Here is a 24,816-nt window from a genome sequence, read left to right as displayed (position 1 = left end):
TGGGAGCTTATAGACTGCTAGAATACAAAATGAGAATGGGGTTCTTGATAGTCATCATGGCTGAGACAACCCAGTGCCTGAGGACAGGGACAGCAGCTGCTGCTACCTTTGCAGAAGCATTGCTGGTGCAACGGTCGCATCCTCAGGCCTAATGATTCTGCAGCTGCTTACTAACCCTGGAGGTCTTTCTGATGCTTTTCCCCCTTCCATGTTCAAGCTTGTACATATTCCAGAAGTGGGATTTTCATCATGTCCCACATGTGCCTCCACACTATTTCCCCCTTAACTCTAAAAGAGCTCTGCTGGATCAAACCAAAGATCTTCATGGATTAGCATTTTTTTCCCACAGTAGTCAGTCAGATGCCTATGAGAAGCACACAGGATGCAAGAACACCTTCCCTTTCATGTTCCTCATCGAGTGGAATGTGCTCTCCAGAGAGGTCCGCCTGGCGCCGTCGTTGTTTTTCGGTGCCAGGCGAAGACCTTTTTATTTAAGCGTCATTTTAGTCGTTAATATTATTTGATTTTATCTGGCCAGGGCGACTTATTTTATATTGTTATTTTTTGTATTTTAACTTAATGTTTGTATTTTACAAACATTTTAACTTAATGTTATGTTAAGTTAATGTTTTAACTTAATGTTTGTATTTTAACTTAATGTTGTGAGCCGCCCCGAGGCTTCAGCGAATGGGGCGGCATAGAAATGTTTTAATAAATAAATAAATAAATAAATAAATAAAGTGGTATTCACAAGCACGGTGGTCAGATAGTGGAGGCAATGTTTAGGCATCATGACTAATAGCCGTTAGTAATCCTACCCTCCATTAATTTGTCTGTTTTCCCCTTTGAAGCCTTCCAGGCTGGTTGGCCTTCACTACCTTCCATGATAGCAATTTAACTGTGTGCTTTGTGAAGAAGTACTTCCATTTATCCTTCTTGAATCTCTCACCTTTCTCTTCAACTAGATGTCCTTAGATTCAAGCATTGCAACACCCAACTGAATAATTTATTTGCTACTTTATGACTTTCTTAGGAGATTCCAATTGGGAATGCAATCTTTAATCTTTTTTTTTTTTTTTTTTTTTTTGGTTTTAGAAATCTATGTTAAAACATTGGCTAAAAACATTGGTTAAAACATTGACTAATTGGGCTACAACCTTTAAACTACACTGTTGTTGTTGAGTGATGGAATGCGAGGGGGGGGGGTCCTTGCTTTTAAACTGATGCATGCTACAGTATGCATTTGTATTATTTAGAGCCAAGGCATGCTTCCACTTCAGAATAAAAGTGGAATTTCACTAATTTCACTCATCTGCAAAATAATGCCTAGATTAATGAACCTAAACTCTGGAGATGAATTGATTCACTTTTGTGGCACACAGTCCTAGAGATGCAAGATGTTTTCACACTGGGCACAGGAAAAGTCAGAGTTCCAGCTGCAACTTTGGGAAAGTATGCAATTCAAAGCAAAGGAGTCAAAACTGGCTGTGATCCAAATATTGTGACTCATTGCGCATTCAGACAAGACCCTCCAGGGAGCTGCCAGCTTCAGTTGCTGGGAGGCAAGGTGCTCTTAGTGGGCCTCCTCTCTGACTGTCATCTCTGCTGACTTTCCTTTCTTCTTCCTCTGAACCCAATTTGCAGATTCACCAAGAGGAAGAGCACAAGGCAAGTGGAAAGGCTACTCCATCTCCAGCCTTTTGTTTCTGCTTCCCAGCTCAGAGAGGGCAAGTGAACAGGAAATGACATCAGGAAGGAGGTATAGCAGAACTAGGAGGTCCTGAAGATCATCAGTGGGATTCACCAGAGCTGTGGACCTTGACAAGTGCCCAACAAATCTAACCTTGATGCCTATTTAGAAAGATCAAGGTTGGGAAACTTATGTTCATTGGAAGAAGGAAGCAAAATTTATCAAGTTTTAATTCCCTGCCCTAGTGAACATAGGGCATTCCTGCTATTTCAACCTAAAAAGTATTATAAACCAATAGAATATTTCTGAACTCTCTTTCAGACAAGTAGTTCCACTTGAAGCAACCCTGCAATACAAATCTAGAGTTCTTGATATCAGTGCCTCATGGGATATAGCACAGGCTCCAAAGCTCTAAAAACTGCTTTACAAGCAGTTTTCCCATGAGCAGTGGAATGATGATATAGGACCCAACTGTGGGATTTCACTAGGATCCCTCAGTTGGGTGGGGTAGCATGCTTCATTCCAACATGGGAAGCAAAGAGGTGATGCCTGCTGAAAAATCCATGGCTTCGAGGCCTTGCGAGGCCCTGCAAGCTGTGCGAGGTTCAGTTAGCTGGTCAGTTAGCCCGTTCCAGGGTCAGAATGCCTAAAGTGTCCCTTATTCTCTCTCCTCAAGGGTGGGTGTAAAACCCCACCCCATTGCAGATCCAGGCTGGAAAACCATGTGATATTAATAGATCCCATATCAGGGAAGCCTGTGGGTCATTTCTTGATGTGTACTGAATCAAAACCACTGATGGAGTTGGATTTCCTCACCCCTTTTTTCCTTCCAGGCCCCTGAAAATGATGCAGTGAACTGTGGTGTGTGGAAGGGGGAAATCTCCAAAATATGAGGGAGTTAGAAATATTAGCCAGCCACTATTTCAGCCTGAGAAGTTGAGGGTTGAACCCAAGTCCTTTTGAATGCATAGTGTCTGTTACAGCACAGTACTGTGGTGTTTTTCACTATCAGGAACTTGAGTTTGGGCCTGATATAAAGAAAACTGAAGTACTTGCTGATAGCAGGGACTGTGATAATAAAGCTGCTTTTGCACATGACTACAAAAACTGAGGCGTATTAAACTCAATCCTGGTGGTGGTGGTGGTGGTGGTGGTTGCAAAAAAGATACTTCGTTGTGTTCCAAACTGTAGTGTACTTTCATACTGTTTAATCAGATGGCTGGCAAATCAAAGACACTGAAACCAAAATTAATTCAGGGAAAGTTGGCTATGTAGTGTCATATATGGCAAACTTAGCCTGGTGTGGGAGCCCAAAATGCTGACTTCTTGATGCATCAGAACTGACATTTGCAACTATTGCTGAAGCATTCCAGGCACTACCCACATGTATTCACACTTCTCTCCATGGCCATCAGGGCTAAAAGCATGTTTTCCTCTTATTTTTAATGAATAAGAAAAAACATTCTGTGCCATGTACCATGCATATGTCAGAAGCCCACAGCTATTTGTAGAAGGCATTTCTGGCAGGGCTTGGACCCACCACTTCCCTGCCATCTCTATTCCCAATTTCAGAAGTATTATTCCCCTACACTGTCATCATTTTCTAAATTGAAGAACTTAATCTACAGTATGGCACCTGCTATAAATATTACTGATAATATTTACCAGTGGCAATTGTTTTTGAGTACCTCAGATGTCAGTCTACCCCGTTGAAGGGTGGATTACAACTCAGAGACCACATCTGTAGAGAGTGCTTCTTAGTGGTGCCATTCTTGCGATTGGAAGATTTTTGGCTGTAATTCACCAACATGGAAAAAAAAAAAAACCCCCACAGAAAAACCAGTCTTGAAGAGAATCATCTGTAAATTTGATATTCATCTTTTGATCTGACTTTTACACTCTATAAATGATTTATTGTTGTTTGCTATTCCAATCCTTGTTACGCATTCATCTCATTCCTACCTCCTCTTATCCTCCCAGGATTTAGCTTCTCTTTGCAATCATGTCTCTATGAAAAGTACTAGAAACACCTTTGAGATCAACCAAGAGGCTTTGTGTTCAGAAAAACAGAGTCAAACTAGAGAACATCTTTCACTTCATAGGTTTTGAAGTTTTTATCTAAGTAGAGAGTACAAAGTCTAGTTTAACAAAATCAGTGTCAACCTGCCAGCTGAAAACATTCTTTACAGCTCTTTAAAAAGCAGCAGGGGGAGTGGGGAGAGGAATCCACTGATGGAATTCTATTTTTGAAAAAGATCAACCTTAAAAGAAAATAGTCACACTTTTGAAAACTTTCCAAATACAGGTTATAAACAAAGATGAAGTTGCTTCAGTTTACATGTTTCTTTTAATTGCTAAACCCAACTCCACAGCACATGTATCCATATGTACAGTTCCAAAACAAACAGCCAAACGATGATCTTGAAATCATATTCCCTTGAGAAGGAATGGAATGCAGGTAATAACAGAAAAAGGGTTAATTGGAGGAGTTGTTGTTGTTGGTAGCAATTTCACTGCCAACACAACGGTCTGTGTGTGTGTGACTCATGAGGAGACCTTGCACTTGGCACCCTGTGCCCAGGAGTCGCCCCCACAACCCAATGCAGGGATGGCTGAACCAGCTACTACATCTTCCCCTGCGGCCCAGCTCGTTGAGCAAGCGCCTGGACCTTTATCAGAGACAGAGAGTCATGAGAAAGAGGGAGCTACAAGTTCTACTGAGAAAGAGGCAGAGCAAACTGCCTCCTCCCCTCCTGACACTGATCTCCCTGAGCCAGAAACAGAAGACACTATAGGTGTCATAGATTTCTCAAAAGCCGAGAACAGACGTCTTTTACATAGATTTGAACAATTACAAAGTAGACAGCGTAAGAGAGAAGAAAGGCATGACTTGGGAGAATGATCCCACATGGGCTCAGAAAGAGAAGCCATTATAGGGCTGACATCTGCTTAGCTGGGACCGCTATTAGGGAACTTATCTATAGTATTGTAAATCTTGTAGGCAATTAACTAAGGACTTTAGTTTTATTGCTCTGTGGAGAGTTGAATGTTTTTACAATCGACTCACGTCAATTTCTTGGTTTCTTCACAAAGTTCTGCTTGATGATGGCCATGTAATGTGGACCTTGCCATGTTGAAGCATATGGCAAGGCCATCCTCATTGGTAGCTTTGGTTGGAAATTAATCCTTATACTAATTCAGTTTTGGTCTCAGCCCCTCAAATTTCCATGAGAAGAATGGTAGATTAAAAACAAAAGCAGGTACCTGTTCTATCCTGAGACTGAGTAGGAGATCACGGGCATACTGGATTGCCTGAGCATGATGCAGGCAAAGAGGTAAGCTTGCTTGACAGGGGTATGTGTCATGCACTCTTCTGCTCCCACACAATACACCAGGTCCCCTGCTCAGAGTGTCCTGTGCTCTAGCTCAGACTGCACTGACTCGCTTGAAGTCCAGTCTGCAGCTATTGCAATGCTGATGTGCTGCTCCAGACCCAAGAGGTAAACGCAGGTACAGCAGTTCCTGAAATCATCCCATAGGCCCCACTGACTCCATACTGCAGGGGTATAGTATCTTAGGCTTGTGGACCATACCTAGGTCACCCTGAGTTTCAATCCAGCTGCCCGGAGTTCTCCAGATGGCAACAATTTTTCTCCTGGTGCCACCCCCTATTCCCCAGATGCCAAACATTTAGCAGTTATGATGGTTTTTCCAGAGTTTATATTCCCCTGAAATGGACTGGTATTTTGGCCCTGCAACTTTTGTTTCTTCGCCTGCCCACCATCAGAATGTGGCCAGCAAGAGCATCTCCAAGATCTACTGCCCTGCCATAGAGCGTCACTCATGCACTGGGATACAATATGGAATTCCGGCCAAGCTCTTGGGTGGTTTCTAGTGTAAGAAATTGCTCTGTATGCATCAGGGTGATTCAGTTTTCCACGCACAACTAAGCTACTTGATCAGATCAAAGATGCATCTTGTGACCAACTAGATCCACTTTGAATTGGGTAATGTAGGTAGCTCAGCTCTGAATTATTTACCTCACATTTGTCACTTTTTATTTTATAAAACATTCTGCTGAATAAGTACTTCAGTACCTCAAATGCTTCTTTACTTCACTTAACACAATCCCAGACCCAACAGGCTCATGTGATTAAAGTTAAATGGAGCAAGAGACTTTAAAAGTAGGAATATGAGAAAAACATTAATTTGGATGTTCAGCAGTGATCACTCAAAATCATCATAGTGGCTAATCTGGTTGATTGTTCTAGAAAATTAAAAGAATGGAATTTGCCCACTCAGAACGATCACTCTGCTTGTTTTGATCGCAAGAAAAAAGTGCCTTGGATTTAAAAACTGCCAAGTGTGTGGATCTGTTTTGAAATAAAGGAATGGGGTAGAGATGGAACCTAGGAAGTAATGCTTATAAAGAAGATGTTTAAAAGGAAAGCTGAAAAAGCAAGACCGTGTACCCAGAATTTAATTCCCAAGAAAAGAAGAAAAAATTACTTCAAAATAAATGATGGGAGAGTTCAACACAGGTTTAAAACTCTCTCACTAAAGTCAGTGAGACTTGATCTATGTTTAACAGGTTCAGGCACACCTGGAAATTGTATCTTCTGGCCTGATATGCATTGGCATGGTGGGGAGAAGTGAACTGGCTGATCTACGCAGCAGTTTATACTGTGCTTGTGCTCAGGTTATTGCTTCACATATCCTGGGCTTGAATCCCAGCAGCAAAAGCATGTTCCAGAGATGAATCCTAGTGGTCCTTGATTCATTCAAAGGTTAAATGTGCCACTGGATTATCAGGTTTCTTTCCCCAGCAAACTAAACTGTCACACATCACATAAATTCACAAGAACCTATTACACCATTCTCAAGGGTTTGGAAAGCCGATCAAACTTGAACAATGTTTTCAAATATTAAATTGTTCAAATTCAAAAGAGATTTTTTCTATTCATATTTGAGAATCCCAGAAAAATGTCATGATGTAAATTTATTTCATCCTTACATCTAAACCAACAGCTTTTCACCTGTTTCTTCCATTCAGTTCCAATCTGATCTTCCTCAGATTACAACATAACTCTGAAATCAAACTCTGTTTTCTTTCCCTCTTTCTTGGCTGGAAGATCAGATGTAATCCAAACAATGATACTTCTGAGATCAAGGGGTGCTAAGCCTGTTTTGGAGCCATCTGCTCTACTTTCAAAGCAGCTTCTCCTAATTCTGGATGTGTAGAATGTCTTCCAGAAGTACAGCCATTGGGGTGTGGTGGACTGGGGACCTGGAAGATCCTGGTTCTAGTTCCCACTCAGCCATGAAGCTCACTGGGTGACTTTGGGCCACTCACTCACTCTCAATCTAACCTCACAGAATGGTGGTGGTGATTGTGCAGATCAAATGGGATGGGGGACTATTTAACTGCTTTGGGTTCCTCACAAGAGGAAAAGGGTGGGATATAAATACAGTGTACTAATAACAGAGGAAAGCACTCTGCATTTGCTTTGAAACATTGCTTTCTTCATCAATGCTCCAAATGTCCTAGTGATGCATTAGGTGGATCTAATAGGAAACTATTAGTAGATCCAAAATTGGTTACTGAATTGGGCACAAAGAGTGGTCATCAATGGCAACTTCTCGAATTGGATGGAGGTAACTAGCGGGGTGCTGTAGGGTTCAGTCCTGGGCCCAGTGCCCTTCAACATATTTGTTAATGATTTAAATGAAGAAGTACAAGGAAAGATCAAATTTGCAGATGATGCAAAATTGGGTGGAATAGCAAACACCCTAGAAGACAGAATGAAGATCCAGGGTGATCTTGATAAACTTAAGCATTAGACTGAAAGGAACAGAATGAGATTCAATAGGGACAAGTGCCAAGTCCTTCACCTGTGAAAAAGAACCCAAAGGTGTTGATAAAAGGTGGGGAATGTTTGACTTAACAGAACTGAAAAAGAAAAAGACCTTGAAGTAAATTTGGGCAATAAGCTAAGTATGAGCCAACAATGCAAAACAGCCACCGAAAGGGCAAATGCTATTTTGGGATGCATTAACAGAAGTATTACTTCCAAATCATGAGAGGTAGTAGTTCCCCTATACTCCTCACTTTCATACATCATCTGGAATACTGTGTCCAGTTATGGGCACCAAGATGTAAGAAAGATGCAGAAAAATAAGAAGCAGTCCAGTGGAGGGCAACAAAAATGAATCAGGGTTTGGAAACACCTATGGGGGAGACTGGGAGAACTGGGCATGTTCAGCCTTGAGAAGACTGAGGGAGGACATGATATCCCTCTATAAGTACCTCAAAGGCTGTCACAAAGAGGAAGGACAAGATCTCTTCTTGCTGGTATCAGAGTGCAGGACACAGAATAATCAAGTCAAGCTAGGACAACCCAGATTAAGGCTAAATATCAGGAAAAGTTTCCTCACTGTCAGAGCAATACAACAGTGGAACCAGCTGCCTAGAGATGTGGTAGGCTCTTCCACACTAGAGACATTCAAAAAGAAACTGGGCAGCCATCTGAGTGGGATGGTGTAATGTGGTGTCCTGCAACAGCAGGGGGTTGGACTCAATGGACTTCATGGCCCCTTCCAACTCTACCATCTTTTTGATCCTATGAAGAAAGTAAAGCCCTTAGCAAAAACAAGAATTCCAGTCAGGGGTCCAACTGGTGTGAGAGGAGTGAACCAGTGGCTCAAACAATACCGCTATCAGTGCCTGTAGATGATATTGCACGTGCCATGCAGAGTTTTCAAATTCAGAACTCAGATATAGAAACAGCTCTTCAAATATTATTGCCACCAACCGTCTATCCTTTATGATTTTTGAGAGTGAAGTCTTTTGTTATTAACATTTTTTCTGCTTTGCTAAAGGGGTTAAACCTGTAGCACTTTGGGGGAGAAAGTTTTCATCTGGTAAAGACATGCAGTTCCTTTCTTAGAACATTAAGAAGAGTCCTGCTGGATTAGACCAAAGGCCCAACCAGGCAAGCATGTTTTTCTCAGCTGTTCACAGGATCCTCCAAGCAGCATATGAGAACAACAACCCCCACCCATCTTTCCAAGTAATTAATACACAGAGACACACTGCCTCTGATATAGCCTACCAAAAGCCTTCCCCTCCATTAACTTCTCCAATCCCCCTTTAAAGCCATATAAAAACAGAAGAAGAGAAATAAATGTGTTGCTTTCCATCAATAAACTAGGCTATTAAATGTTATTCTGGTCTGTAAGATCCTCTGCAGAGGCCCTTCTCCAGGTTCTATTGCTGACAGGTGAGGCAGGTGGTTACTAGAAAGAGGGTTTTATTGGCACCCCAAGCCTTGCCCCCGAAAGCTGCAGTCTTTTTAGAGCCAGGTAAGACCACTGACTTCCCAAGCCATTCAAGTGCATATTTTTAGTGCATTTTTAGATCTCAGCATTAGATCCCAATACTGGTTTTAAACTGATTTCTTAAACTCCTCTTATACTGGGCTTTGATGGTTTATGTTGGTTGTACTACTGTTGGTTTGAATACATGTGCTGGTGTATTCTATGGTTGCATTTTATTGATTTGTAGCTTTTCCAGAGTACCCACAGAACTTGACTGTTATTAAAAATGTCATAAATAAATAAATCCACAGAAGCATTTGAAAAAGTAACTCTACAATCCTGCAAAAGCCTTTCTCATCACAGTGGTAAAAAGAGAAGAGAGTGGATTTGAGTCACTTGCAAGAGAGGTCCAGTTTGTCATCCCTTGCCTGTCCTGACTTCTAATTCATTGGTATACACACCTGGGCATTGCACATGGGAATCTTGCAGCCTCTAAAGATCCATCTGTTTGTTCAGGCCTTCTAATCTGGGAGGAAAAACAGGGATTCAAAGCACTTAAAGTGATGCAAACCACTGATTGGCATTCATGTCCTCATTCTGTCCATGTACTTCAAACGGAATGAATTCCTAGGTGTGGGATTTAAATAGACTTTCATGTGAATTAAAGGTCATCAAAAGTTCTTTGTGTTTGCCTGTATCCTTTCAGTGTTGGTTTAAACAATCCTGAGTTGGGCCTAATGCTCCATGTAAACTAGTTCACTTCATGAGGGGCTTTGAAAGCTAATTCAGCCTACAGTCTTCTCTTCACATCTGTACCAAAGCTTCTGAAAGTTGGGGAGAAGAGCTGTGACTGTATGGAATGAAAAGAATGCCATGAATGCTTCAATTGTTAACTCTGGGGTGAAAAAATGGTTTTGAACACTGAAAGCTGAGTTAGCCCAACACCTTGGTCCTGAGTGGAAGGACAGAACAAGGAGTCCTGGATGCATTCAGGCATCATGCTGAACCAGAATTTGCTTTTATGTCTGTGAAAATGATAGGTCACAAACTATAAGAGTATGGAGGGCTGTCAACTGAAGGTTTAAAGCTGGTTTGGAAACCACCCAACTCCTGGCTTGCTGTTTGAATTCATGGGAGGAAAACAGGAACACTTACGGCTGTTGCTCCTCACCAAAGGCCTCCTGCACCTTGCAGATGAGAGAGATGCAATGAAGCTGAATGCTAAGCAGACAGGAACCAGAAGTAAATAAGTCTTTCTAAAGTATGTGAGCCTGACCTCCTCACATTTGTCTTCAGTTTAGTGGTGCTGCCTGTTAATGAGAGGGTGCTCTAGGAAAGACAGACTCAAATACAGGGGTTTTAGTATATTAATGGTTGGATGCTGTGAGTTTGTTTTATTCTACTTATTTATTGTAAGCCATCCCTAGATGTTTGTACGGGACAAGATAGAAAAGCTTTCAATAAATAACTAAATAAATAAAACAAACACGAATCAAGGGGCCTGACATATGTCAGCAAGACCTGGACAAGCAAGGATTCTGGGAGGAGCAATGTCTGCCAGCTCTGTCTGCCTGGATATGTGGGGTTGGAAAGTCAGGGCAGGAGGGTACCGTTATCATTAGCTGCCAGTCTGATGTGGCAGGTTGAATGTGGGACCTTGGGCTGAATCTCAGGAGAACTGAATTCTAGTCCTCACTTGGCATTGCAGCTCCCTGAGTCTCAGCTTCATCCACTTCACAGTTTTGTTGGGATGATCAAACATGGAGGAGGAGGAGGAGGACCACCATGTACACCACTTTGGGTTCATTGCAAGAGAAAAAAGTGGGATATAAATGTGATAAATAATAAATTAAGAACCTAATTAAGAATAAATTAAGAACCTGTCTCTGCCTGGATATGTGGGATTGGAGGGTCAGATTTCAGTGTTTTTACCTTGTGTTAGGCCAGAGAGACAGATTAGAGATTGTCCTGGTGGAGCTGTCTGAGGTGGATATGGTCTCATCCTGGAGGCTGCAATATTTGCATAGCTTCCATGCCAACCATGGGCTCTGAGTATGTCATCCAGGGATGGAAGGATCTGTTAATGTCAGTTTTCCACTGTGTTTCTCCTTTTTCCAATCTTAAATTTGGTTCATCCCAAACTTTGAAAAGGTTTCCAATTTTTATTGTGTGTTCATTATTTGTCAGTTGGTTGTTTATGGGTGCTTTGGATGACATTGTCACTGTCCAGTTGCACCTTTGCTTTTCAAAGCAATTTTATGGAGGGGGAAGGATCGCAGCAGGAAACAGCCAATATTTTTTCCAAAGTGAAACAAAGCACAGCTCTGCACCAGGTACTTGTGTTATCCTATTATACCACAGCACCACCTAAATGACAGTACAGAAAAGCAGGAACAGAAAGCTCTTAGAATAAAGATACTGTTCCTAATTCTGCAATGAAAGCAGAGCCAACAGGAGGTGACAGTCTCATCCAGAAAAGCTGTAAGTTGCATTGAACTCAACAGGACTTACTTCAGAGTAGACATGCAAAAGATTATGCTGTACCCAATTAAGGAGATAATGTAGCTACTGGCATTGCTTACATTTTTTATCTGTTACCAAGATGTTTCATTTCTGTGAAGCATTTTCTGCTCCACTGAAGCAAGACAATGTAGCCTTCAACCACTAGCAAATGCCATGATATAAAATGTAACATTTCTAACTAGCTAATTTATAGTTCTGCAACACTATAAGTGAGCATAGGCCTTGTCCCCTTAATGCTGTGTAGGTAAACTTCACAATTAATTTGCAGTAGAGGTACTTGCTATTTATTTAATTTATTTATTTATTTAAAACATTTCTATGCCGCCCCATTTGCCGAAGCCTCGGGGCGGCTCACAACATAAAATTAAAATATAATACATTCAAAATATAAAACAAATTAACAATATAAAATAAAATCCCCTGTTTAATTTGGTGGGGATATGTCTACAGTACCAGTCCTTCTCATTAATGTGTGATCTGGATCTGCTCCTGTAAGGATAGCTGAATCATTTTCAAGCAAGTTCTTGGCCATGCATTTTGATTTTTTGGATCCTTCAAAGGTTAGGCACAATCCTATGCATATTTAGACAGTAAAAAGTCCTACACGTCCTAGCATCCCCCAGCCAGCCATACAGTACTCAGTGCCTGAACTTTCAAAACCTAATTTCCATACAATATTTAAATTAAGATATATTCTATCATCTTTACTACATCCAAGCTAGTTATAAGAAGTTCTGGAAAAGGCATAAAATTTGAATGACTCTGCCTTATTAAAAGCTAGGAAAGTCTTCCTGGGGTATTAAGACTGGGGGAATGAGGTGGGGGATAAAGTGTTACGAGGATGTAAATGAGAGATTAAGCCATCACAACTCACCTTAACCTAAGAGATCAAAAGTATTACACTGTAGCTGCAAAGTCTAATATATCCAACTGGCCTGATTTGGGTTTATTTTAAAAGCACTATTTACATAAAGATTGCCAGCAATTTCCCAAAGGATTTAAAGCAGCAATGCCCTCCAGACACTTTGGTTCATGGCTCCCATCAGCCCTATTATAGCCAACAGCAATGTATCATGGGAGATATAGACCAAATCACCTGGAGGGAGAGATGCTGTCTACGCCTGATACAAAGCTTCCTGCCTTTAAGCAGCAGTTCCATTTTTGAGAGGATTTACGGGGTAAAAGCATGAAATCCCCTTAGAAAGGTACTTGGGTTCAGACCTAGATCCAGAGGGCTGAGAGGAGCAGTTGCCACCAGCAGCCGACCCTAAATTGCCTTCTGGGGGTCTGGCTGCCACACCCCCTCCCATCTGAATCTGCTTTGGTTCAGAAACCCAGGTAAGAGCTGGGAATAGTCAAGTTCCCCAGGATGCTGGTCCTGGGGGACTTCAATCTCCACGCCAAGACGCCTGACCGGGGTGGCTCAGGACTTCATGGCCTCCATGATGGCCATGGGGCTGTCTCAACATGTCATTGGCCTGACCCATGAACATGGACACACTCTGGACCTGGTTTTCTCGACAGGGCAGGAAGAGGGGGATCTGAGGGTGAGGAACTTGTGTCTGACACCCCTGTCATGGTCAGTTCATTCCCTTGTGAGGTTTGAGCTCGAGAGCAGCCTTTCCCTCTGTAAGGATGTGGATCTAATTGTGTTCGTCCGCCCCTGGAGCCAGTTGGATCCTGATGGATTCCTGAAGGCCCTGGGGGATTTCCCGGTTGATAAGGCTGGTGCTCCTGTCAATGCCTTGGTTGAACTATGGAATGGGGAAATGACCAGGGCTATTGACACGATCACTCCTAAGTGTCCTCTCCCACCTGGGAGAGCCCATTCATCCCCCTGGTATACACCTGAACTACAGGTGATGAAGTGGGTTGGGAGACATCTAGAGTGTAGGTGGAGGAAATCATGGGATGAATCTGACTGAACACACTTAAGAGCCCATTATCAGGTTGAATTTTTTTTTTAAGGTTGAAATTTTTTTATTTAAATAAAAACATTATCAGGCCTATGCTGTGGTGGTGAGGGCGGCGAAGAAGATCTCTGCTTCCATTGCCTCCTCACAATGCTGTCCAGCAGAGCTCTTTCACCCAGGCCCCAAGAAAGATCTCGTGCCACCCTCTACGGCCCGCTGTGACGACTTTGCCAAGAATTTCAAGGAGAAAATCGCTCAGATTTGTCACGAGCAGGACTCTACTAGTGACTCAGAATCTTCTGGGGAGGTGCCAATGTTGCCATCTGGTCCAAAATTGATGAATGAGTTTCAGTTGTTGCGGCCTGATGATGTGGACAAGTACATCCCACCACCTGCTTACTGGACCCTTGCCCATCTTGGCTACTTAAGAAAGCCAAGCACAGGATAGGGGACTGGATCCTGGAGGTTGTCAACGCCTCTCTGAGGGATGGCTGGGTACCTTCCCCTTTAAAGGAGGTGGTAGTCCGGCCAGTCCTAAAGAAGGCATCCCTGGATCCAGAGATGATCACCAATTACAGACCAGTGGCGAACATCCCGTTCTTGGGCAAGGTGTTAGAGCGGGTGGTGGTGGGACAACTCCAAGCACTCTTGGATGAAACTGATTATCTGGACCCATTTCAGTCCGGCTTCAGACCCGGGTATGGTACTGAATCTGCCTTGGTCACCCTGTATGATGACCTGTGCAGGGAGAAAGACGGGGAGTGTGTCCCTGTTGGTTCTCCTGGATCTCTCAGCGGCTTTCGATACCATCAACCATGGTATCCTTCTGGATAGGCTAGCGGGATTGGGAGTTGGAGGCACTGCTTTGCAGTGGTTCCACTCCTATCTCAATGGCTGATTCCAGAAGGTGGTGCTGGGGGACTATGGCCCTGCACCATGGCAGTTATGCCATGGAGTACCTCAGGGGTCCATTTTGACCCCCTTGCTATTCAACATCTACATGAAACCACTGGGAGAGGTCATCAGAAGGTGTGGGCTGTGGAATCATCAGTATGCTGATGATACCCAGCTCTACCTCTCGTTTTCCACCAATCCAGGTGAGGCAGTGGCTGTACTGAACCGGTGCCTGGCCGAGGTAATGGGCTGGATGAGGGCCAATAAACTGAAGCTTAATCTGGAGACGATGGAGGTCCTGTTGGTAGGTGGGTCTGGCTTCGCGGTGGGGGACCTGGACCTTGTCCTAGATGGGGTTGCGCTCCCTCTTAGGGACAGGGTCTGCAGCTTGGGAGTGCTCCTCGATCCAGAGCTGTCGTTAGAAGCTCAGGTGATGGCGGTGGTGAGGAGCGCTTTCCTTCAGCTTCAGCTGATCCATCAGCTGCATCCCTACCTGGAGAACGATTGCCTGGTGACAGTGACACATGCATTGGTAACTTCCTGATTAGATTTCTGTAACACGCCCTTCATGGGGCTGCCCTTGAAGACGGTCTGGATACTTCAATTGGTGCAAAACAGCTGCCAGATTGCTGACAGGGACTGGGCATTCTTCTCATATAACCCCAGTCCTCCGTCAGCTTCACTGGCTTCCCATTGAAGTCTGGGCCCAATTCAAGGTGTTGGTTATCACCTATAAAGCCCTCAATGGCTTGGGACCTGGTTATCTAAAGGAGCGCTTGCATCCATATATGCCCTCCTGCCCCGTGAGATCAGCGGCAGAGGCCCTCCTCTGGGAACCCTCCGTGAAAGATATTAGGAGGGTGAGTACCCGGAGGAGGGCCTTCTCTGCAGTGGCGCCCCGTCTATGGAATGCACTCCCCAGAGGGGTCCCCCTGGCACCATCATTATTCATTTTTCGGCGCCAGGCCAAGACCTTTTTATTTAAAAGTTATTTTAATTGTTAATTGTTGACTATTTATTGAGTTTTTATATTGTGCCAAGATGTCTCCAGGTTTTTAAGGTTAATTGCGTGTATTGTTGTTTGTTTTGTAAGCCACACCGAGGCTCTTGGTGAATGGGGCAGCATGGAAATGTTTTAAATAAATGAATAAATGAATGAATGAATGAATGAATGAATAAATAAATAAATAAATAAATGTTTCTAGCCTGTTGTTTATGAATCCCACAGATTTTGAATAGTTAACTGCTGTTTTGGGGACTTCTAATTTACACTTCTTAGCTTGCTGTGTGAGGCTGTTAGCCTAGGCCATTCTGCCAATGACTTGGGGGAATGAGGCTTAGAAGAGCGTTAGCAGGCAGATGTTGAAAGTTTGATGTCTGGATTGTGTATTTCAGTAGTCCTGTCTGCCGTTTTAAGAGCCTAGGATTAGAGCAGCGATACATAGTTATTTAAGTTTATTCTTTCTTGCCCCATGTTTTCCTGAAGCAACCAGACCCAGTGTAGTGAAGGCATCCCCACCTGACATTCTGGACTTTTAATTTTCCAACCCAACCACAACATGGCCAAGTGGCAGCAAGCCTGGGAGTGGCAGCCCAAAGCACCACATTGTGCGATGCTGGTCTAAGGAAACTTGTGAGCACATTTTAACATAGAATTATAGAATCACAGAATAATAGAGCCAGAAGAGACCAATAAGGGCACTGGGTCCAACTCCCTGCTCAGCACAGGACTCCAAGTTGAACCATTGTTCTCAGATGGCTGTCCAGTTGAATCTTGAATGCCTTTAATGAGGGAGAGCCCAGAACCTCCGTAGGCAGTTGGTTCCATTGTCCTATTGCTCTAACAGTCAGGATTTTTTTTTCCTGCTGTCTAACTAGAATCTGTCTTCCTGTAACATGAGCCCGATGACTGAGAAGAGGTCCTGTCCTTTTTCTGTGTGGCAACCATTCAAGTATATGCTATCATATTCCCCCTCCGTCTTCTCTTCACTTCTCTTTGCTTAGCATCATTTATCACCTTCTGATCCTTTTCACAAAAATTGCTTTAATGCAGGAATGGTCAACTGGTGACCTCCTCAGATACTTTGATCTACATCTCCCATCAGCCCTAGCCAGAATTACCAGTGGTGAGAGATGGTGGGAACTGCAGACCCAAACATCTGGAGGACCATAATTTGTCCACCTCTGCTCTGATGCAAAGCAATAGATCGACACTGTAGAGAGAGTTATTCCAGAGAAGTATAGAATAAGTAACGTCTGAGAAGTGGACAGAGTGGAAAGGCAAAGTGCTAGGAAAGAGGAAATATAAGATAAAATAGCAGCATACACTGGGGGAAAACAAATGGAGCCAATTCCAATATCAAATGGTGTCAAGTGCAGGCAAAACACTCTCCCAGAAGCAATTAGGGAATATTTTCAAGAAAAAGTCAAAAATATTTTCTGATAGAGCTCCCACATATATCTATCTTTAATATAAGGAAATATTCAGAGCAAATAATCTCTAGATATTTGATTTCTAAATCTACATGTGCCATCATCTGCCTTCTCTAGTACAAAGTCCTTCCACATTTGGAAGGGCAGTTTCCATATGAGTGAGCAAATAAAGGACCCCCAAATCCAGAGGTTCTTGTAATGGCTTAATGGCTTTTGGAGAATCTGTTCCCTTGCTGCCATACTTCCCATACAGTAGCAGTATACCAAATACAGGTATCCTTCTTTTCATGGTTCATTTTACATTCCTACACTGAGATGGATTCTAGAAGGTTCCTCATTATTTAGGCGCATGGACAGTTTACTAGTCAGTGGGTTTACTAAATGGAGGTGCTTGGCCTTGAGATGTCCTCTGCCAGGGCATCTGCATTGCAATGCCAGCATTAGGAGTCAACTGAAAAGTAGGGGATCTTAAGTCAGGCTCCCCAAAAATAATTGGTGGTTGCTGCAGAAACGAGCCTGCCAATTTGCTTCCCTTTGACATTGGTTCTGCCACAGTGGAAAACAAAATGCTAAGCCAGGTTGCCTTTGGACTGATCCAACAGAGCTCTTCTTAGGTTCTTCCCACCATCTCACATATCCATCTTTTCTGTGGCAGTGTGTGACCTTTCCTTTGCTCCACTCACACGTACACTCGTATCGGCTGCCCAATCACCCTTTCCATTCTTTCCCTTTGCCATGGCAACCATCTTCTTTCTACAGGCAGGCACCCTCTCCAGTGATTGCCTGAAACATCCCAAGTTTCAGGCAATCTGAAACATCTGAAACCTGAAACATCACAACCTTTGAAGCTATAAATAAGCCAATGTAATTCATACACCAGCCCATGCTTTCTTCTTTCTGCTGGGTCCAGTATCAGTCCTACCTCATGGTATTTTTATACTGAAACCAAAATATTCCTATGAACGTATTACCTAGGGAGTGCTTTCCATTTAGAGATTGTGAAAGGTTGAAGGATTCTTCAGGGCACTGTTGTTGGTGTTGTCTCTCTGTAGAATTGCTGCTCTCTTGGATTAGATGTAGAAAAACAGAGATCCCATGGATGGAACCTGGGAAGGAAGAAGTGATCCATCATAAGAAAGGCTGGATTAGCATTAGAATATACTGAAGGGCCTCACTTGAGTCCTCCAACAAGGGAGGCAAGGACATGTCATGCCAGTAATCATTCAAGCAAGGAGCTGCTTGTGACTTTAACCAAGGAGCCTGCCCCACAGCTATGCAAGTGATTTGGCCATTGGCTGAAGCCAAAGCTGAGACCAGGCCTTCAGTCAGGTCTTCATCATTTTTGGAGTGGTCTGGGGTAATAACTCACCCTGAATGATCAGAATAATCTGAGTACTGAAAATTCATTGCTTTTGGTGGAGAGTTCCATTATTTAGGCTGAGGAGTCTCTTCTCTTCCATGTACCTTTCTTAGAGAAGGAAAAAGAGTTTTCCATCACTCCAAGCAAAGCCTAGACTGCAGTGATCCCACTTACAATATAACAACCCAATGGCCATGACATTATGGAGCATCATTCCCAATGGGTCATGCTGCAGCAAATGGAAATACCACCAGATTTTGGTGGTAGCAGTTCTGTCCCCACTTAAAGCAACAAGACTTTTGTTCTTGTTTAAGAAGTGGGAGGAAGAACAAGGCACTCTGCTGTTTTGCTTTACCTCAGAGACATCAAACCTCAGGCCTGAGATCCCGGAGAGGTACATCCCTTTTCCTCTGACCACCAATCATGTGCTGGTTTCCTGGGCTTGCTCTGGGTTTTTTTCTTTCTTCATTATTCTAAAATGCAAAAACACCTGTCCTAAGGTTCATTCGTTGGTGGTAAGAGATTTAAGCTAAAATATGCTGGTATGTTTGGCACTGCCTTTCACCTGCTCCCCTTTTGCTTTTCACCCCTCTTACAACTGAAATGCAGTCCTCAAGAGCTTCTCTGAAATGGCATCTGGCCCTTAGGCTGAGGGAGAGAGTTAAAGCAGCACAACTGGATGTCATAAGAAGCTACTCCCAGTGTGCTGGACTGTGAAGGTCACTCCATGGGCTTGCTAGAGGCAGTCATCCATATGGGTTATAGCATGAGTGAGAATCTTTACCACAAAGTGCTTTAGGATGTCTTTTTGCTGTGAATTTTTTGAATGTTAGGTGTTCAGATTTAAGGCACCTGGTACCTGCAAGCTTGAGAGAAACTAGGCCCATCTTCTTTCAGGATTGACAGAAGAAACCACCCTGGTCTACTATTTACTTTTGCTTCTTCATCCCATAGCTATTCTTGGACCATTAAGAGAGAAGGAGAAATGAATTATTTCTCCTGCATTCCCACTTCCACCACCCCATGGCTCTACATTCATCCACTTCCTTCTAAATAGGGCTTAAAAAACAGAAGACTGAGCAGGGCTTGAAGCAAAATCATGGTTGCTGTAGATCAAACAGATGATCTGAAGAAACATGCATTCAACAATATAGGAAGTTGATAGAAAAACACTAAAACAGAACATACCAACATAAAACTGCAATGTGGGTATGTTTTTTCTATGCAGGATATTGTAAACTGTAGTGCAGTGCATGTTTGTGGGTGCGAGTGAATCACAGAATTGATTCTCCTGCTCTTAGCAGGGTATTTCCTATGTTAAAAATCCCTTAAAAAGATAGTATGATTAAACATACAGGGTTTTATGCTAAACAATTGATTTCATAGCAGACTGCTCTGCACAGGATGTTACAGAAGGGGGATGGCTGTCTTGTTCCCTTTTGCTTCCTCGTTTTATGTTCTCTTCTCACAAACATGTCATTCATAATGCAGATGTTTTCAGTCAGGCACTGAAAATGTCCTTGATTGAGGAAACAGTTCTTGCTTACCAGCCTGGTGTTAAATTTACCCTATTTATGATACTTTGTTTTCATTCTTTATTGTTTGATTTTTTCATTGCTCACTACTCCATAATCTGACCATTTATGGAGCGACATACAAATGCTGTGTATAAAATAAACAAACTAATTTTGTGCTTTGCCAGAAGTCTTCTCTCTGGCATGGGCAAAACTGAAATTCTGCTGATGGATAGCAGAGGTCCACCTTTGATGTACACTCAGAATAACCCACCAAGTTTCGTAAACCACATTTCTTTCCCAGTGAACAGATAGTCCCAGAGAGAAACTGGTCTACCGTCAGAAGCCCAGAGTGTTCCTAATTCCGGTCCTTGATATATTGTGATTCTAATAGCATGTCATATATTGCTTACTTTATCAAAATATCCCTAAGTGGTATTATTGGCAGTTCTGCCAAAGGTCCCCACCCAAACAGAAGGTTTCTCCTGTTGTCTTCTTTCCAGTGATCATTTGCGTATCAGTGACTTTAGTGAAGATTTTTCCTTGAAAGAGCAGAACAGCCGTATGAAGAGCCACAGGTGAGTTTGTCATCCAGCCTTCCACGAAATGATGTAATCGAAGTGGTGCAATGCAGGAAAAAACCTGGGTGAGAGCCTGCAAGAAGTCATCTGTCAAGGCTGGCCCTACCATTTGGCCAAGTGAGGCGTTGTCATAGGTGGAGGATGCAGCGGTGCAGGTTGAGCCACTGTATGGTCTGGAGTACAGAGCTCTGTATGCCATACACTCTGCTCTGAGCATCCTAAGCTAGCCTGCTGCCTCAGGTATGATGTGGGATGCTGTCCTGTTGCCAGTACGGAGGTAAAATTCAGCTTCCACATGGTTGGCTTCTTTGCCTAGAATTGGAGTGTCACCATTTAGTTGAGTGTCTTTCATTCACTCAGCAAAATCTCTGCTATTCCAAGTAAAAGAGCATTCTTTCCCAAAATGAAAGGACATATTTTCACTGCACAAGTATCAGAGAGGATATTTTGGGATGATGGCAGTGTTTCTCAACATTTTTTCAATACCTCAGTCACATAAGACACTGGGCTCATTCATGAATGCTTTCTGTATTCCTAAACTTGAGGACAAGGATGATTTCTGTATGTGTGCAATCTTTAAGCCAATTTTAGCTCTGCCCGAGTTCCTCACTCTTTCTTCCTCTATCTCTTCCTGCATTATTCTGTCTGATTTTCTTCTGTGTTGCTTCCAAATTACAAAATGCTTCAGGGTCTCTCATATTTTTGTTTAATGCATGGATGGCAAGGAGCTTTCTTCTCAGTATTTTGGGGGTGCCGGGAAAGGAAATCTCCATATATAATGTGCCATAAAATCTGTTGTTGCTGTTGTGTTTTAAGAAAATGATTGTTTTATGCTTTCTATTTTTATTCTTTACAAAACTAACATAAAGTGCTAGCAACTAACCAACAGAGACACCCAGATAAGTCTTTTTTTACTTAAGAATCTTAAGCATTCTCTTCTCTACAGGGGTTGGTAAAGTTTTAGGGAACTTCTTTGAGGAAATGGGTGGGGCGTAAAATCAAAAGATGGGAAAAACTTTGTCTGCCTCCCTCTCACTTTCCACAGCATATTGACCATACGCGTACACAGCTGCTTTCTCCTGCTTGGAATGTGGGCCAGTTCCAGATGGTGAGATGAAAGAAGCAGAGGCGCATATCTCAAGACCAGACTGCCCAGGTGCTCAGGCAGCCTCTGAGAATATTCAAGATGTACACACAGTGCTTTTTTTGTAAAAGAAAAAAAAGGTGCCGGAACTCATGTCTTGGAATCACACTTTTACAATAAAAAAGATGTTCAATTCACCAACTTTTTTTTGAAATAAAGAACTTATTTACCTTTTGCACATAGCCAGTCACTCTACACACACATTAACATAATGGTCGCCGCCGGCAGTAAACACTCGTGCACGCGACCACACACACACCAACCCCAAGCCGAGCAGCGTCCCAAGCCAAGCAGTGCCCTCACAATCAGCACCGACACACAAGCAGCCCGCAGGCACTATGTTAATGATTTTTGCCACTGACCTGCAACGCCCGACAGGCGATTCAAAATCACTTCGTAAAATCCATTGGAAAAATCTGTCAAAAAAGGTGCCGGAATGCTGTTCCGGTGTGTTCTATGACAAAAAAAAAAGCCCTATGTACATGTATTGGGAGGGGTTTGAAACGGGAGTTTCTCAGAGACAGAGAAAGCAGGTCCTGCTCTTGACCCCATGGAGCAACATTGGCAGAGGAAGGCAGCCCAATTACAGGACTGGCATACAGAGACCAAAAGATCCCACCCAAATATATTCATAAGGAGAGATCCTAAAAGTAAATACCAGACTGGGTTCCACAAACCGCTTTATGCATGCTCAAAGATTCATTCTGGGTTAGTGTGCTCCTGGGAAACACTTTGAATCAAGAACTTTTTGCAAGGAAAGGTTTGTGGCTTTTGTGAAGGAAGGAACCCTAGCTCACAATACGTCTTTGAATACTTGAAATGAGACTGAATGTACAAAGCAAAGGGGAAGAGGAAGTGGAGGAGGAGAAGCAACAGGAACGGTAAGCACTGGAAGGACGATGAAGCTCAAATCTGCCGATGTGAAATTTTTTGATGTTGAGAAAATGAGCAGCTGCAAGAGACTGGAAAGACTTTTGTCTATGTACAACCCAGTTTTTTCCCCTCTCTCTTCCAACATTTGAAAGAAAGACTAATGATGAATCATACACTGGTCTATAAATAAAACATGATGACGGGTTGCCAGACTTGGAAAGATTCTCATTAAAGTCTGATGTTTTTAAAGTCAAATCAAAAGAGCCCCATTTCTGATATAAATTTCCCCAAATCATTGTGGGACCATTGTACAATATTGCCAAATATGCTGCAGTTGTGCAGTGTGACTGAACTAAGTAGCATGCAGTGGGAAATGATTTCAGTTTAGAATTCTGATTATATAGCTTCTGCTATAGGATGACTCACTGCCATATGATATACATCTGCAAATGTCTATCTGCGCTGTCTGAAGCAAGAACAAAAACTTGCCAGATTTCCCCTTTCATTCCAAAAATGGAGTTGTTATGTGATTATGGAGACTGTTCTTAAAACAGATCACAGTTGCTCATTTCTCTCTTGAATGAAAAACAAAAATAACAAAAACACTATGCATGATGATGGGTGGGAAACTCATTAAGAACATTTCTCTTCACTGTTAATGAGTCAGAATAGTCTACAGTGTTCCTGAAGCTACAGAAATAATAAAAAGCTGTATTTCTGCAAAGAAAATTATAAATTGTTTGAGACATTTGGCCCCAGTTGTGATCACTCTTCTTTTAAAAATGGAACCTGATTAATACTACTTAGAAGCATCTGTGATTGCAGCTGAACCAATAGGTTTCTACTCTTGTATCAACTGCTGTCAGTAGCTCCTTGAAACTGGTTTTGGGTGTGCTGGCATCAGAGATCAGAAATTAAAACAAAGATGAACAATAGATTTAAGGACCAGTGTTTCTGTGTATGCACATACAACCCCACTCAGGTCAACAATGCTGAATCGTCTACTAGATGCACCACTGAATTGTCCCGCTGTTTGCTTTTATTCGTATGAAATGTATATATTTTGATTGCCATTCTTCAGGTATTACCTGAGCAATGGGGGTGATTAAGCTTCAACAGGCAGTGTAGTGAATTCTCCCAGTGTCCAAATGCCAAAATAGTTTCTTGAAAGTCTGCCAGGGCCTTCAGCTTGTTAGGAGGAGCAGTAGAAACTATAGCCTTGAAGCTGCCTTCCCCAGGTATCTGTAGCTAAGGGTTCCCTTTGTGCTGAGAATCAGATAGTTTGCCTGACACAGACTTGTTTCCAAGAAGCGGAAGGAGACTGAGTGTGCCTTGACAGGCTCTACAGTACTGTAAAAGAGGCACCATATAAAATCCATAACAAGAAGCATTTCTTTCATTCTCAGGCTTGCAGGCAGGGTGAGGGGGAGGCAGTTTTGGAGGCCAGTGGAGCAACTCTGGCCTATCCAGGGAACCTACAGGCCACAGAGACAGCAAATGAAGCTCTTTTACTTGTTTATTCATCATTAGCATCCATATTTCAGTGTTCTTTTTAATGAGCTGCATATCATATGCAGCAGTGGTGGCCAGGCAACTGCAAATTGTCTTGAAGAAAATGGATTATCTTGATCCATTTCATTTGGGTGTCAGACCTGGGTTTGGGACTGAGACTGCCTTGGTCACCTGTGAGATTTATTTATTTAGAACATTTTTATGCCGCCCCCATCGCAACAAAGCCTCAGGGCAGCTCACAGCAAGAAACTTTGCTGTGAGATGAACTTTGCCAGGAGAGAAACAGGGGGATCACCACCCTGTTTGATTCTCCTGGACCTCTCCATGGCTTTCGATGGTATCGAACCATGGTATCCTTCTGGAGTGGCTAGCCAGTTTAGGAGTTGGAGGCCCTATATTGCACTGGCTCCACTCCAACCTGCCAGACCATCTCCAGATGGTGGTGCTGGGAGATTATAGTTCTGCACAATGGCATTTATGTCATGGAGTTCTGCAGGGATCGATTCTATCCCTCATGCTTTTTAACATCTGCATAAAACTGCTGAGACAGGTCATTAGGAATTTTGGGCTTAAGTGTCATCAATAAGGTGTTGACACTCAGCTCTACCTCTCATTTTCGTTTGACCCAGGTGTGCCAGTCTCTAATCTCAGTTGCTGCCTGGGCTCAGTAATGGACTGAATGAGGGCTAATGAGCTCAAGCTCAATTCTGATAAGATGGAAGTGCTGTTGGTAAGTAAACTTTGATTTCAACTGGGAGACTGGAAATGTGTTCTGGATGGGGTTGCACTTCACCTAAAGGACAAGGTTTGTAGTACACTCCTACCTGGATGAGGGTAGTCTTGCCATGATCATTCATGCACTGGTAACCTCCAGATTAAACTCCTGAAGGATGGTCTGGCCTCTTCAAATGATTGAAAACAGGGCAGCATGGCTGCTGATGAGGGATTGTTTTCATGGACATATCATACCTGTCCTCCATCAGCTGCAGTGGCTGCCTCTTCTGGTCTGGGCTGAATTCAAGTTTTTGACTTTGATATATAAAGCCCTAAAAAGCTTGGGAC

The sequence above is a fragment of the Varanus komodoensis genome, unplaced genomic scaffold, assembly GCF_004798865.1.
Source record: "Varanus komodoensis strain SLA01 unplaced genomic scaffold, ASM479886v1 scaffold8, whole genome shotgun sequence".
Lineage (NCBI taxonomy): Eukaryota > Metazoa > Chordata > Lepidosauria > Squamata > Varanidae > Varanus > Varanus komodoensis.
The sequence above is the reverse complement of the archived record's forward strand: the minus strand, read 5'-3'. Positions refer to the sequence as shown.